We start from the raw sequence: 15,235 nt of genomic DNA on the forward strand, positions 1-15,235 counted from the left end.
TCAGAAAGGAGAACATTTACTGAAATTAGTCATAAACAGAAAGTGTCATGGACTCAAGAAGTGATGGCTGAACTAAACACAAAGACACTCAGGAAGTAAAGTGCTTTAAGGGGGTTTATTTTGCAAGGGGGACGACTGGATGGCAGTGCAGGAGCCAGGAAACCGGCTAGCATACGCTGACAAAGAAGGAGCCAGGATGGGGGGAAAAGAGGCAAATTCAGGACTCGGGAACAAAAACGGCTCTTACTTTGGGGATGAAGATCCACCAGGAAGGGCAAGGTGGACTCCAAGAGAGGGGTCTGTGTGGCAGTACCCACTCAAGACAAGCATCTATCCCTGAAGGGGCGGCAGCGAGCTCCTCCTTAAGCTCAGCCTGACGAGGCCTCATGATCCGCAGGTGTGCATTGCACCCCAGCTGAAATCATTCTCCTGCTCCATCACACTCACTGGTGAAAGACTGAGGTGGAAGGAGCTGCACACACACACACACACACACACACTCACATATACACACACACACACATTTGTTGTCTCTATCAGCAAAAGAGCAGATGAACTAATGCACAGATAGTTTGAGTGTGTGGCTGAAATATGATAGAGAATTACACGTCAGCAAGCTTTGGTATTGATTTTGAATTAAAAACTTTGAAGAAAATGAAATAAAAATATCCAGTGAAAGACGGGTATTAGTGGGAAAATTGTAAAAAAAAATAATCCTAAAATGGTCGATAAAAAGTATAAGGAAGAATCAAAGATGCTGTGTGAAGATGGAGAAGGTGTCCTGATCAAGAAAACAATCCAATCAAATGTGTAAAAATGTTTGAGAACTTTATAAAATACTAAATTGTTGATATATTGGTTTGATAGGAGTCTATCCAAATTTCAAAGATTTCTTACCTGTAGCTTAGAGACTAAGATGCATCTGGACTTTGCACATTGTTTATGGAAAGATCAAACCACCAACATCATTACATTACATTTGGCAGACGCTTTTATCCAAAGCGACTTACAATAGAAAACATAAGGACTGCAAATAACACTTGCAGATACAAGATACACAGGAAATATACAGAACAGTAAGCTTGGGTTAGTGAGTTTTTTTTTTGTTTTGTTTTGTCAAAGTCAAACACAAACGTACACACACACACACACTGCATAGCCTAACTTGGTGTCTAACCTGATCTGGGGCAGCTCAAGCATCAGCGCAGTCACATCATCTGGACATTAGAAAGTCCAAACTCTAAGAAATCAATATTTATCACTGTGGACTGCATTCAAAAAGAGATTTTTCTTATCATAAGAAACAGTTCTGAAATGGTCTGAGAGCTCCTCCTCTGGATTCAAACGCGACTCTTTTTTTAGTCAACGTCTGACACGTCGAACAAATTCATCTTTTTGTCTTTTCCCACTTTGCCTCTCACATGCTTGGAGGGAGTCTCTCCCAGATAAACACCCACAATGAACCATTCATTTCTCTGCTATCATCAAGTCTATATCAGTAATCATGACAGGTGAGATCGCAGGAAAAGCCTTGGCACTGTTACCATGAAGCTACTTACTAGTGACTTGTGAGTTCACTACAAGAGGAGCTCACTTTTCTGTTTGCACACCACAATGTTCATTTATTTCCCATTGAAATAATGGGAAGAAGGAAAGAAGCTGTGTGAAATAGAGCAGGTGACCTGATCGAGAAAAATACCCAATCACAAATCAGAATGAAAAAATGTCAACACTTCTTTGAATTCATTTTTGTCAGAATGTGGAATCTGGGTAAAAAGTAGTTTTATCAAGATTTAACATTCTGACAAAAAAAAAAAAAAACATTTTTTTTTTTTTACCAGTAGAGTCACTTAGAATAACTTGGAGAGGAGCGTACTTTTCTATTTCCACAAAATGTTGAAAATAACAGTATGAACCAAAGGCAAACAGTTATTTCAGGATTGATGAAAAATAGATTTTTATAGCTCATGTTTGTATCAGCACAAAAGAAAATTAACTAAAGGAGATTGGAAATGTATTTATTTGTATTTAACTGTGTTTAACTGGGAAAGAACTTGAATTTGCCAAGAAAGAATAAAATCCCTCCAGCCTTTAAAACAATTGAGAATTTAGAAGGTCCAACCCTAAAGTCAACGCCGCTGTCTGTCACTGTGGCCTGCATTCAAAAAGAGATTTTTGATATCATATGAAAGTGTTCTGAAATGGTCTGAGAGCTCCTCCTCTGGTGGATTAAGATGTTACAAGAGGGGTTTTTGTTCAGCTCTGCAGGTGGTTTGTGTTATTGTGGGTGTCTGGCACAGTAATACACTGCACTGTCTGCAGGCTGCAGGTTCTGTCCTTTTAAAGTCACAATGTTACTGGAAGAATCTAATTCAATATTGAACTGGTTCTTCAATGAATCTTTCCAGAATGTGGTGTGCCCACGACGACCACTGACAATAAACTCCAGTCCTTTCCCTGCAGGTTGTCTGATCCAAGCTGTCCAGTAGCTGCTAACAGAATAGGAGACCTGACAGGTGATGGTCAGAGGTTGACCAGGCTGCACAGTCACAGAGGCTGGCTGTGTCAACTGTTCACCCTTGACACCTGTGGAGGAAACCATGTTGAATGTAGAAGGAATAAGAGTCAGTGTGCCGTGATGGTACTGTCAGTGTCTCTGCCTCAGTGATATTCACAGGATCCAGCAGTCAGCAGCAGCAGCAGCAGCAGCAGCAGAGATACAGACAACATGGTGCTACTGAAGAGGACCTGAGGGGAACTTCTCTTCTCCTGACTTTTTCAAGACGCCCCATGTTTATATCGGCCAGTAAGGAGGGACACTTTGCATACAAACAAAACATGCTGACTATAAACAAAGGAGTCAAAAAGAGCACTTACTACAAATACAATATGGGTTTGGACCTGGACTGGATTTGGAGGAAGAGCAGTTAATGTGTTCAAGATAAAGAGAAACCACACACCTATAGTTAGTTTGAATGCCAGCTTGTTTCTAAAGAATTTAAATAGGTAGAAAAAGTCATTGCAATTTGGTACCATATAGACATTTACAAAGATATCTATATGGGATGATTACCATAGACTAGTGGAACCAACCTGCTTGAACCCGTCTCTTCACCACTTTTCCACACTCTCCATTGTTCTGGTCTGTTGACCCCTGCTCTCACGACAGATCACAATGTCATCTGCAATCATGGTCCGTGGAGATTCATGTCCATCACCACTGCAAACAAGAAGGGGCTCAGAGCTGATCCCTGACGGAGTCCCACCTCCACCTTGAACTTCTCATTTCCCCTACAGCACACCGTACCACTGTTTCACAGTGAGCATACATGTCCTGCACCAGTCTAACATATTTCTCTGCCACTCCAGAGTTCCTCATACAATACCTGAGCTCCTCTCTTGGCACCCTGTCCTGTGCTTTTTCTAGGTCTACAAAAACACAATGCAGCTTCCTCTGGCCTTCCCTGTACTTTTCTATTAGCATTCTTAAAGAAAATACTGCATCTGTTGGACTCTTTCTTGGCATGAAGCCATGCTGTTGTTCACAAATGCAGACTTCTTTTCGCAGTCTAGTTTCCACTACTTTCATTTCACCACCAACATGAAATCCTTTTTAATCCTATTTCTCGTTTTGACATGCATGACTAGTATGTTTTCAAAAAAATTTACTCAATTTATTCAAATATTCAATAACTTATGGCTATCTGCACCTGGGTTACACCTTGTTAGTACTGCAACCTGAAGTCAGAAAGAAGTAGAACATTTACTGACATTTGAAATTAGTCATAAACAGAAAGTGTCACGGACTCAAGATGTGATGCCTGAACTAAACACAAAGACACTCAGGAAGTATTTTGCGTAATTATGGATCGTTCTAAGAAGTTTTCCCCAGTGTGGAATAATTTTGATCATGTGACTCCGTAATTGAAGTCCAACGCTACCTGACAGAAGCAAACACACCCAGAAACCAAGACCCTTTACAATATTGGAAATGGAATCAGAAAACACATCCACGTCTGCATCAACTTGCACTTAAAACTCTCTGCTCACCATCGTCATCTGTACCATGTGAAAGAGTATTTTCTAAGACTGGGGAGCTGGTGTCTAAGAGGAGAAATCACCTTGGAGCAAAGACACTCCAAAAACTCTTGTTCCCCAATAACCATTCATAAACTAATCACTTTGTCTTTTTTTTGCATATGATTTAGCAGTGAAAAATGTGTAGATAAGTCAAAAATTGTAACAGATTTGTACTCAAATTTGCTATATTTTACAAACCAACTCAGTTTAGCATTTACACAAACAAGGAATTTCTTTACCTGCAGGGATTTTATAATTACTGCAGGGGTCACTATTGGGTGACCAACACAGTATCAATACACTGCCGACACAGTTTGTCTGGTGTGTCAATACACTCCTTGAGGTGTCATCGTCCCATCACTACGGATGGTCAGAGGTCGACCAGAAGTCAGACAGAAGATGAACATTTACTCTTCGTACCCCTGACACTTTTCTCCACCCATTCCAACCTGCTTGAACCCGTCTCTTCACCACTTTTCCACCCTCTCCATTGCTGTGGACTATTGACCCCTGCTCTCACGATAGATCACAATGTCATCTGCAATCATGGTCCATGGATATTCATGTCCATCACCACTGCAAACGAGAGGGGGTTCAGAGCTGATCCCTGATGGAGTCCGACCTCCACCTTGAACTTCTCTTTACCACTACAGTACACCTCGCCACTGTCTCACCCCTAGCATACATGTCCTGCACCAGTCTAACATACTTCTCTGCCACTCCGAGTTCCTTTCTTGGCACCCTGTCCTGTGCTTTTCTAGGTCTACAAAAACACAATGCAGCTCCCTCTGGCCTTCTCTATTAGCAGTTTCAAAGCAAATAGGGCATCTGTAGTCCACTTTCTGGGCATGAAGCCATACTGCTGTTCACAAATGCTGACTTCTGCTCACAGTCTAGTTTCCACCACTATTTCATTTCACCAATAACATGAAATTCTTAATCCTATTTATCTCATTTAGAAATTTATCAAAAATATTTTTTTCAAAAGAAAATAGACTCAATTTATTCATTCACTATTCCGTTTTAATTAACGTATGGCTATCTTCACCTGGGTTACACCCTGTTAGTACTGTAACCAGAAGTCAGAAAGAAGGAGAACGTTTACTAAAATTTGAAACTAGTCATAAACAGAAAGTGTCATGGACTCAAGAAGTGATGGCTGAACTAAACACAAAGACACTCAGGAAGTAAAGTGCTTTAAGGGGGTTTATTTTGCAAGGGGGATGACTGGATGGCAGTGCAGGAGCCAGGAAACCGGCTAGCATACGCCGAGAAAGGAGGAGCCAGGTTTGGGGGGAAAGGAGGCAAATTCAGGACTCGGGAACAAAAACGGCTCTTACTTTGGGGATGAAGATCCACCAGGAAGGGCAAGGTGGACTCCAAGAGAGGGGTCTGTGTGGCAGTACCCACTCAAGACAAGCATCTATCCCTGAAGGGGCGGCAGCGAGCTCCTCCTTAAGCTCAGCCTGACGAGGCCTCATGATCCGCAGGTGTGCATTGCACCCCAGCTGGAATCATTCTCCTGCTCCATCACACTCACTGGTGAAAGACTGAGGTGGAAGGAGCTGCACACACACACACACACACACACACACACACACACACACACACACACACACACACACACACACACACACACACACACATTTGTTATCTCTATCAGCAAAAGAGCAGATGAACTAATGCACAGATAGTTTGAGTGTGTGGCTGAAATATGATAGAGAAGTACACGTCAGCAAGCTTTGGTATTGATTTTGAATTAAAAACTTTGAAGAAAATGAAAAAAAATATCCAGTGAAAGACGGGTATTAGTGGGAAAATTGTTAAAAAAAATAATCCTAAAATGGTCGATAAAAAGTATAAGGAAGAATCAAAGATGCTGTGTGAAGATGGAGAAGGTGTCCTGATCAAGAAAACAATCCAATCAAATGTGTAAAAATGTTTGAGAACTTTATAAAACACTAAATTGTTGATATATTGGTTTGATAGGAGTCTATCCAAATTTCAAAGATTTCTTACCTGTAGCTTAGAGACTAAGATGCATCTGGACTTTGCAAATTGTTTATGGAAAGATCAAACCACCAACATCATTACATTACATTTGGCAGACGCTTTTATCCAAAGCGACTTACAATAGAAAACATAAGGACTGCAAATAACACTTGCAAATACAAGATACACAGGAAATATACAGAACAGTAAGCTTGGGCTAGTGAGTTTTTTTTTTGTTTTGTTTTGTCAAAGTCAAACACAAACGTACACACACACACACACACACACACACTGCATAGCCTAACTTGGTGCCTAACCTGATCTGGGGCAGCTCAAGCATCAGCGCAGTCACATCATTTGGACATTAGAAAGTCCAAACTCATAGAAATAAATATTTATCACTGTGGACTGCATTCAAAAAGAGATTTTTGATATCATATGAAAGTGTTCAGAAATGGTCTGAGAGCTCCTCCTCTGGTGGATTAAGATGTTACAAGAGGGGTTTTTGTTCAGCTCTGCAGGTGGTTTGTGTTATTGTGGGTCTCTGGCACAGTAATACACTGCACTGTCTGCAGGCTGCAGGTTCTGTCCTTTTAAAGTCACAATGTTACTGGAAGAATCGACTTCAATATTGAACTGGTTCTTCAGTGAATCTTTCCAGTATGTTGTTTTTCCACGACGACCACTGACAATCCACTCCAGTCCTTTCCCTGCAGGTTGTCTGATCCAAGCTGTGTAGTAGGTGCTAACAGAATAGGAGACCTGACAGGTGATGGTCAGAGGTCGACCAGGCTGCACAGTCACAGAGGCTGGCTGTGTCAACTGTTCACCCTTGACACCTGTGGAGGAAACCATGTTGAATGTAGAAGGAATAAGAGTCAGTGTGCCGTGATGGTACTGTCAGTGTCTCTGCCTCAGTGATACTCACAGGATCCAGCAGTCAGCAGCAGCAGCAGCAGCAGCAGAGATACAGACAACATGGTGCTACTGAAGAGGACCTGAGGGGAACTTCTCTCCTTCTCCTGCAGCCGACAACAGGAAGGCAACGTTTTATTGCTGAATGGCGGTAAGTTGGATTTGCATAGCAAAACACTGACTTTTAACACAGGTCGAATTTGCCGAACGATGATTTGAAAATTGACGCCGGTGGTTTTGTCTTCACGTCGACACACTCGGATCTCATAATTTGATGATTTCATTCATACAATCGTGATCGATCCTACTTGTTTTAAGATCCGTGCACGAGCGGACGCAAGATCCCTTTGTACAAATCTCACTTCACACACCAGCCTGTTGTTTCGTTTCAAACTCTTACAGAATCCAATGTTCCCTCCACAAGAATTTAACAGAAGATAAAGGACTTTTCTAAAGTGAATATCAAAGTGTTTTTCTGACACATTAGATGGGCTGCTGTGCTTTTCAAGAAGGAAAAGTTTGCATCGATCGCCTCCGATGGGTTCATGAAATGGATCTGGGAAACTCACGTATAGATGGACGGAGACGAAATGCGTTTATGAAGGAATATTTGTATCTGGATTTGTCTGTTGCCACTGTTGACATGCTCATCCACTCCTAAATAAACATTTGAAAGTGCTTCCTGGTGCTCATTAAAAAGTAGTAAGTGCATGAATAACTATTCCACACACACACATCCTGTATGTGTGCAGCTGCCTCAGTATTTGTGCAGGGCTTCCTGTGGTGTGTGTTGTCGTGGGACGTCGTACGCAGTAATACACTGCTGTGTCTCCAGGCTGCAGGTTTTGTCCTTTAAGTGTCACCGTTCCGGCAGAAGTGTCTCGACTGTAGCTGAACTTGTTCTTCAAAACATCATTTTGGTAAAAATCCCCTCCCCCCCACATATGAGAATCCAGTCCATGGGTTTTCCTTCACCCTGTCTGACCCAACCGGTCGCATAGTTGTCGTCGGTGACGGAATAACCAGAGAGCTGACAGGTGATGGCGACAGACTGTCCGGGCTGCACGACGACTGAGTCTGACTGAATGAGATCCAGACCGTTCACACCTGTGGAAACACCACAACATTATTACGGCCGTCTGACGACGGTGTTTCCGAGCGGTCGATCGGAGGGAAAGTTCCTCACAGGATCCGGCGGTCAGCAGCAACATCGGCACGACAGAGAACATGGTGGACCGATGCGACTCTCCCGTCTTCTCGCCGACACGCAAACTCCACCTCCTTATGACTGACATTCATTTGCATTTTCAACATGAATAATCGATTTGTTTGATTTTCCTTTGCTTATTCACCCGAGACTTTGTTTCTGGACGGTTATATAACGGAGACAGAAGGAAAACAAAGCTGAAATCTCACATGGAAACAAACTCTTCTTTCTTATTTAAGCCTGACATTTAGTTCAGATCATAAGCTTTTGAAGATTTTTAGGAATTAACATTTGGTTTCTCAGTTATTCGATGCAAATTAAAACAAATGTTGCACCAGAGCGGAAAGGCTCAACAGATGTTAAGGAACCGAAAATATAAAAACAACATGCGTGAAAACATCATTCTCGTTTCTAGTTTCAAAATTCTGCAAGTTGTGCAAATCGTAGAGCTTTAAATAATTGTAATTCATTCAATTTTAAATGTTGAATGTACATTTGATGAGATATATTTCATTTGTCTGACAGAATGAAAAAATTTCAACAATTCTTTGAATTCATTTTTGTCAGAATGTGGAATCTGGGTAAAAAGTAGTTTTATCAAGATTTAACATTATGACAAAAAAAACCCTTTTTTTTTTTTTTACCAGTAGAGTCACTTAGAATAACTTGGAGAGGAGCGTACTTTTCTATTTCCACAAAATGTTCAAAATAACAGTAAGAACCAAAGGCAAACAATTATTTCAGGATTGATGAAAAATAGATTTTTATAGCTCATGTTTGTATCAGCACAAAAGAAAATTAACTAAAGGAGATTGGAAATGTATGTATTTGTATTTAACTGTGTTTAACTGAGAAAGAACTTGAATTTGCCAAGAAAGAATAAAATCCCTCCAGCCTTTAAAACAATTGAGAATTTAGAAGGTCCAACCCTAAAGCCAACGCCGCTGTCTGTCAGTGTGGACTGTGTTCAAAAAGAGATTTTTCTCATCATATGAAAGTGTTCTGAAATGGTCTGAGAGCTCCTCCTCTGGTGGATTAAGATGTTACAAGAGGGGTTTTTGTTCAGCTCTGCAGGTGGTTTGTGTTATTGTGGGTGTCTGGCACAGTAATACACTGCACTGTCTGCAGGCTGCAGGTTCTGTCCTTTTAAAGTCACAATGTTTCTGGAAGAATCGACTTCAATATTGAACTGGTTCTTCAGTGAATCTTTCCAGTATGTTGTGTCTCCACGACTACCACTGACAATCCACTCCAGTCCTTTCCCTGCAGGTTGTCTGATCCAAGATGTGTAGAAGATGCTAACAGGATAGGTGACCTGACAGGTGATGGTCAGAGGTCGACCAGGCTGCACAGTCACAGAGGCTGGCTGTGTCAACTGTTCACCCTTGACACCTGTGGAGGAAACCATGTTGAATGTAGAAGGAATAAGAGTCAGTGTGCCGTGATGGTACTGTCAGTGTCTCTGCCTCAGTGATACTCACAGGATCCAGCAGTCAGCAGCAGCAGCAGCAGCAGAGATACAGACAACATGGTGCTACTGAAGAGGACCTGAGGGGAACTTCTCTTCTCCTGACTTTTTCAAGACGCCCCATGTTTATATCGGCCAGTAAGGAGGGACACTTTGCATACAAACAAAACATGCTGACTATAAACAAAGGAGTCAAAAAGAGCACTTACTACAAATATAATAGGGTTTGGACCAGGACTGGATTTGGAGGAAGAGCAGTTAATGTGTTAAAGATAAAGAGAAACCACACACCAATATTTAGTTTAAATGCCAGCTTGTTTCTAAAGAATTTAAATAGGTAGAAAAAGTAATTACAATTGGGTACCATGTAGACATTTACAAAGCTAACATTAACTACACAAAACCAAATGAATAGACATATAAATGAGTTTCACTTTCAACCCCTGGTTCCCTTGAAGAAACAAATGATTTTTTTTCTGCCATTGATTTAAACCAGGGGTGTCAAACTCATTTCTCACATACGGCCAAGGTAGATGTCAAGTGGGCTGGACCGTTAAAATAATGGCATACTCAGCAATAAATAACCAAAATATCATGTCCTTCCTCTGTTTTGGTGTAAAGAAGTACAAGAACATTCGGAAAATCTTGGAATTTCATGAACAATCCCTTTACAAAACATTTCATGAAACACCTCATATTTCCTTCGACAAAAGTGAAATTTACTTCTATCATTCACATGTTTGCATTGCAATCATGTGATCATGAGATCCCACTGATCGTACAAAGGCACAAAACTTTAACAAATAATTGGTATTGAAAACTATAGTAATGCACTTTAAGATTAAATGAGACTTATAAAGAAAGGGTTTTTTAAACTATTTACACATGTGCATATAAAATCTGAATTGAATCCCTGCCTTCACCTTACAAACTAAAAAGAGTGCTATTAAATGTGTAAGGAAGAAAGTATTTACCTGTCCTGTAAATGTGTAAACTTCATCCATGAAACATAAATACACATACAATACATACTGAAAATGCATGGAGTTGCATGAACAGTAGAATTCCACCATACTAGTTTGTAGTGAAGCTGGTGACTAAAATTAAATTGCACATATTCGCTAGCAATTAGCTAGCTGGCTTTTACCGCTGCTTCTCTGATTTCTCAGCTCTGGGTGAAAGTGGACGATGTTTCCTCAGACCTGCCAGTTATTGGTTGATCTTATCTCTTCTGTTTCTTTGCAAGCTGTCATATTTTTCACTCTGAGTCTCGTAGTGGCGCCGTATATAATATTCTTTAAATACCGGAACTTGTTTCAAACACGCCGAGCACGAAGGTTTCCCGTGCGTCTCCGTAAATAAATGGGACGTAGTCCATTTTTCTTTGAAAATTCTGCACTCTTTAACTAAATTTCTCTATTTTGATAACGACATTTTGGCTAATGAGGGCGTAGCGGGGAGGTGGAGAACAGGGTAGAAAAAACGTCATAACAAGCAGCAGGTGGTGCATTGATAACGTCTGCTGATTGGTCCGTCTCAGTGACGCAGATTACCGTCTACTCTGACCAAAATAGTGCGCCCCCTAGCGGAACATTCTTGAATTGCATTTAATAAAAAAAAATAAATCCTTGTCTTATGCATTTTTTCACTTTCAAAGGTATCCTGCGGGCCTGATCGAACCCCTTTGCGGGCCGCATGTTTGACAACCCTGATGTAACCCTATTCTCTCTATCCTCCTCTCTCACTACGTTCATAAATCTTCTCTTTGTGTCGTCCTCCAGACCTCTTGCCTGGCAGCTCCAATTCCAGCATCCGTCTATCAATATATTCACTATCTCTCCTCTGTCCATGACCCAACCATCTCAGTCTGGCTTTTCTGACCTTCTGTCCAAAAGATCTTACATGATGTGTTGTTCCTCTGATACTCATGTCTGATCCTCTCCATCCTGGTCACTCCCAAAGAGAGCCTTAGCATCCTCATCTCTGCAACCTCTAGTTCTGCCTGCTGTCTTTTGGTCATTGTAACAGTTTCTAGTCCAAACATCATCGCTGGTCTCACCACTGTCTTGTATACCTTTCCTTTCATTCTGGCCGATAGTCTTCTATCTCTTCGTACCCCTGACACTTTTCTCCACCCATTCCAACCTGCTTGAAACCGTCTCTTCACCTCTTTTCCACACTCTCCGTTGCTCTGGACTGTTGACCACAAGTACCTGAAATCCTCCAGCTTCTTGATCTCCACTCCCTGTAGCCTCACCGCTCCACCCGAGTTCCTCTCATTCACACACATATATTCTGTCTTGCTGCAACTAACCTTGATCCCTCTCCTTTCCAGCGCATACCTCCACCTCTCTTGATTTTCCTGAATCTGTTCCCTGCTCTCACAACGGATCACAATGTCATCTGCAAACCTCACGGTCCATGGAGATTCTTGTCCAACCTCATCTGTCAGACTGTGCATCAACACTGCAAACCAGAAGGGGCTCAGAGCTGATCCCTGATGGAGTCTCACCTCCACCTTGAACTTCTCATTTCCCCTACAGCACACCGTACCAATGTCTCACAGTTAGCATACATGTCCTGCACCAGTCTAACATACTTTTCTGCCACTCCAGATTTCCTCATACAATTCCAGCGTTCCTCTCTTGGCACCCTGTCCTATGCTTTTTCTAGGTCTACAAAAACACAATGCAGCTCTCTCTGGCCTTTTCTGTACTTCCCATTAGCATTTTCAAAGAAAATACTGCATCTGTTGCACTCTTTCTTGGCATAAAGTAATACTGCTGTTCACAAATGCGGACTTCTTTTTGCAGTCTAGTGTTCACTACTTTCAATCAACCAACAACATGAAGTAATTTTTAATCCTATTTCTCATTTAGACATGCATCACGAGTATTTGTTTTCAAAAAAAGTTTACTCAATTCATTCAAGTATTCATGAACTTATGGCTATATGCACCTTGTTAGTACTGCAACCAGAAGTCAGAAAGGAGAACATTTACTGAAATTAGTCATAAACAGAAAGTGTCATGGACTCAAGAAGTGATGGCTGAACTAAACACAAAGACACTCAGGAAGTAAAGTGCTTTAAGGGGGTTTATTTTGCAAGGGGGACGACTGGATGGCAGTGCAGGAGCCAGGAAACCGGCTAGCATACGCTGACAAAGAAGGAGCCAGGATGGGGGGAAAAGAGGCAAATTCAGGACTCGGGAACAAAAACGGCTCTTACTTTGGGGATGAAGATCCACCAGGAAGGGCAAGGTGGACTCCAAGAGAGGGGTCTGTGTGGCAGTACCCACTCAAGACAAGCATCTATCCCTGAAGGGGCGGCAGCGAGCTCCTCCTTAAGCTCAGCCTGACGAGGCCTCATGATCCGCAGGTGTGCATTGCACCCCAGCTGAAATCATTCTCCTGCTCCATCACACTCACTGGTGAAAGACTGAGGTGGAAGGAGCTGCACACACACACACACACACACACACTCACATATACACACACACACACATTTGTTGTCTCTATCAGCAAAAGAGCAGATGAACTAATGCACAGATAGTTTGAGTGTGTGGCTGAAATATGATAGAGAATTACACGTCAGCAAGCTTTGGTATTGATTTTGAATTAAAAACTTTGAAGAAAATGAAATAAAAATATCCAGTGAAAGACGGGTATTAGTGGGAAAATTGTAAAAAAAAATAATCCTAAAATGGTCGATAAAAAGTATAAGGAAGAATCAAAGATGCTGTGTGAAGATGGAGAAGGTGTCCTGATCAAGAAAACAATCCAATCAAATGTGTAAAAATGTTTGAGAACTTTATAAAATACTAAATTGTTGATATATTGGTTTGATAGGAGTCTATCCAAATTTCAAAGATTTCTTACCTGTAGCTTAGAGACTAAGATGCATCTGGACTTTGCACATTGTTTATGGAAAGATCAAACCACCAACATCATTACATTACATTTGGCAGACGCTTTTATCCAAAGCGACTTACAATAGAAAACATAAGGACTGCAAATAACACTTGCAGATACAAGATACACAGGAAATATACAGAACAGTAAGCTTGGGTTAGTGAGTTTTTTTTTTGTTTTGTTTTGTCAAAGTCAAACACAAACGTACACACACACACACACTGCATAGCCTAACTTGGTGTCTAACCTGATCTGGGGCAGCTCAAGCATCAGCGCAGTCACATCATCTGGACATTAGAAAGTCCAAACTCTAAGAAATCAATATTTATCACTGTGGACTGCATTCAAAAAGAGATTTTTCTTATCATAAGAAACAGTTCTGAAATGGTCTGAGAGCTCCTCCTCTGGATTCAAACGCGACTCTTTTTTTAGTCAACGTCTGACACGTCGAACAAATTCATCTTTTTGTCTTTTCCCACTTTGCCTCTCACATGCTTGGAGGGAGTCTCTCCCAGATAAACACCCACAATGAACCATTCATTTCTCTGCTATCATCAAGTCTATATCAGTAATCATGACAGGTGAGATCGCAGGAAAAGCCTTGGCACTGTTACCATGAAGCTACTTACTAGTGACTTGTGAGTTCACTACAAGAGGAGCTCACTTTTCTGTTTGCACACCACAATGTTCATTTATTTCCCATTGAAATAATGGGAAGAAGGAAAGAAGCTGTGTGAAATAGAGCAGGTGACCTGATCGAGAAAAATACCCAATCACAAATCAGAATGAAAAAATGTCAACACTTCTTTGAATTCATTTTTGTCAGAATGTGGAATCTGGGTAAAAAGTAGTTTTATCAAGATTTAACATTCTGACAAAAAAAAAAAAAACATTTTTTTTTTTTTACCAGTAGAGTCACTTAGAATAACTTGGAGAGGAGCGTACTTTTCTATTTCCACAAAATGTTGAAAATAACAGTATGAACCAAAGGCAAACAGTTATTTCAGGATTGATGAAAAATAGATTTTTATAGCTCATGTTTGTATCAGCACAAAAGAAAATTAACTAAAGGAGATTGGAAATGTATTTATTTGTATTTAACTGTGTTTAACTGGGAAAGAACTTGAATTTGCCAAGAAAGAATAAAATCCCTCCAGCCTTTAAAACAATTGAGAATTTAGAAGGTCCAACCCTAAAGTCAACGCCGCTGTCTGTCACTGTGGCCTGCATTCAAAAAGAGATTTTTGATATCATATGAAAGTGTTCTGAAATGGTCTGAGAGCTCCTCCTCTGGTGGATTAAGATGTTACAAGAGGGGTTTTTGTTCAGCTCTGCAGGTGGTTTGTGTTATTGTGGGTGTCTGGCACAGTAATACACTGCACTGTCTGCAGGCTGCAGGTTCTGTCCTTTTAAAGTCACAATGTTACTGGAAGAATCTAATTCAATATTGAACTGGTTCTTCAATGAATCTTTCCAGAATGTGGTGTGCCCACGACGACCACTGACAATAAACTCCAGTCCTTTCCCTGCAGGTTGTCTGATCCAAGCTGTCCAGTAGCTGCTAACAGAATAGGAGACCTGACAGGTGATGGTCAGAGGTTGACCAGGCTGCACAGTCACAGAGGCTGGCTGTGTCAACTGTTCACCCTTGACACCTGTGGA

This window comes from Fistularia commersonii, chromosome 10, assembly GCF_037954325.1.
Source record: "Fistularia commersonii isolate RoL2024-O1a breed Wild chromosome 10, RoL_Fcom_v1.0, whole genome shotgun sequence".
Lineage (NCBI taxonomy): Eukaryota > Metazoa > Chordata > Actinopteri > Syngnathiformes > Fistulariidae > Fistularia > Fistularia commersonii.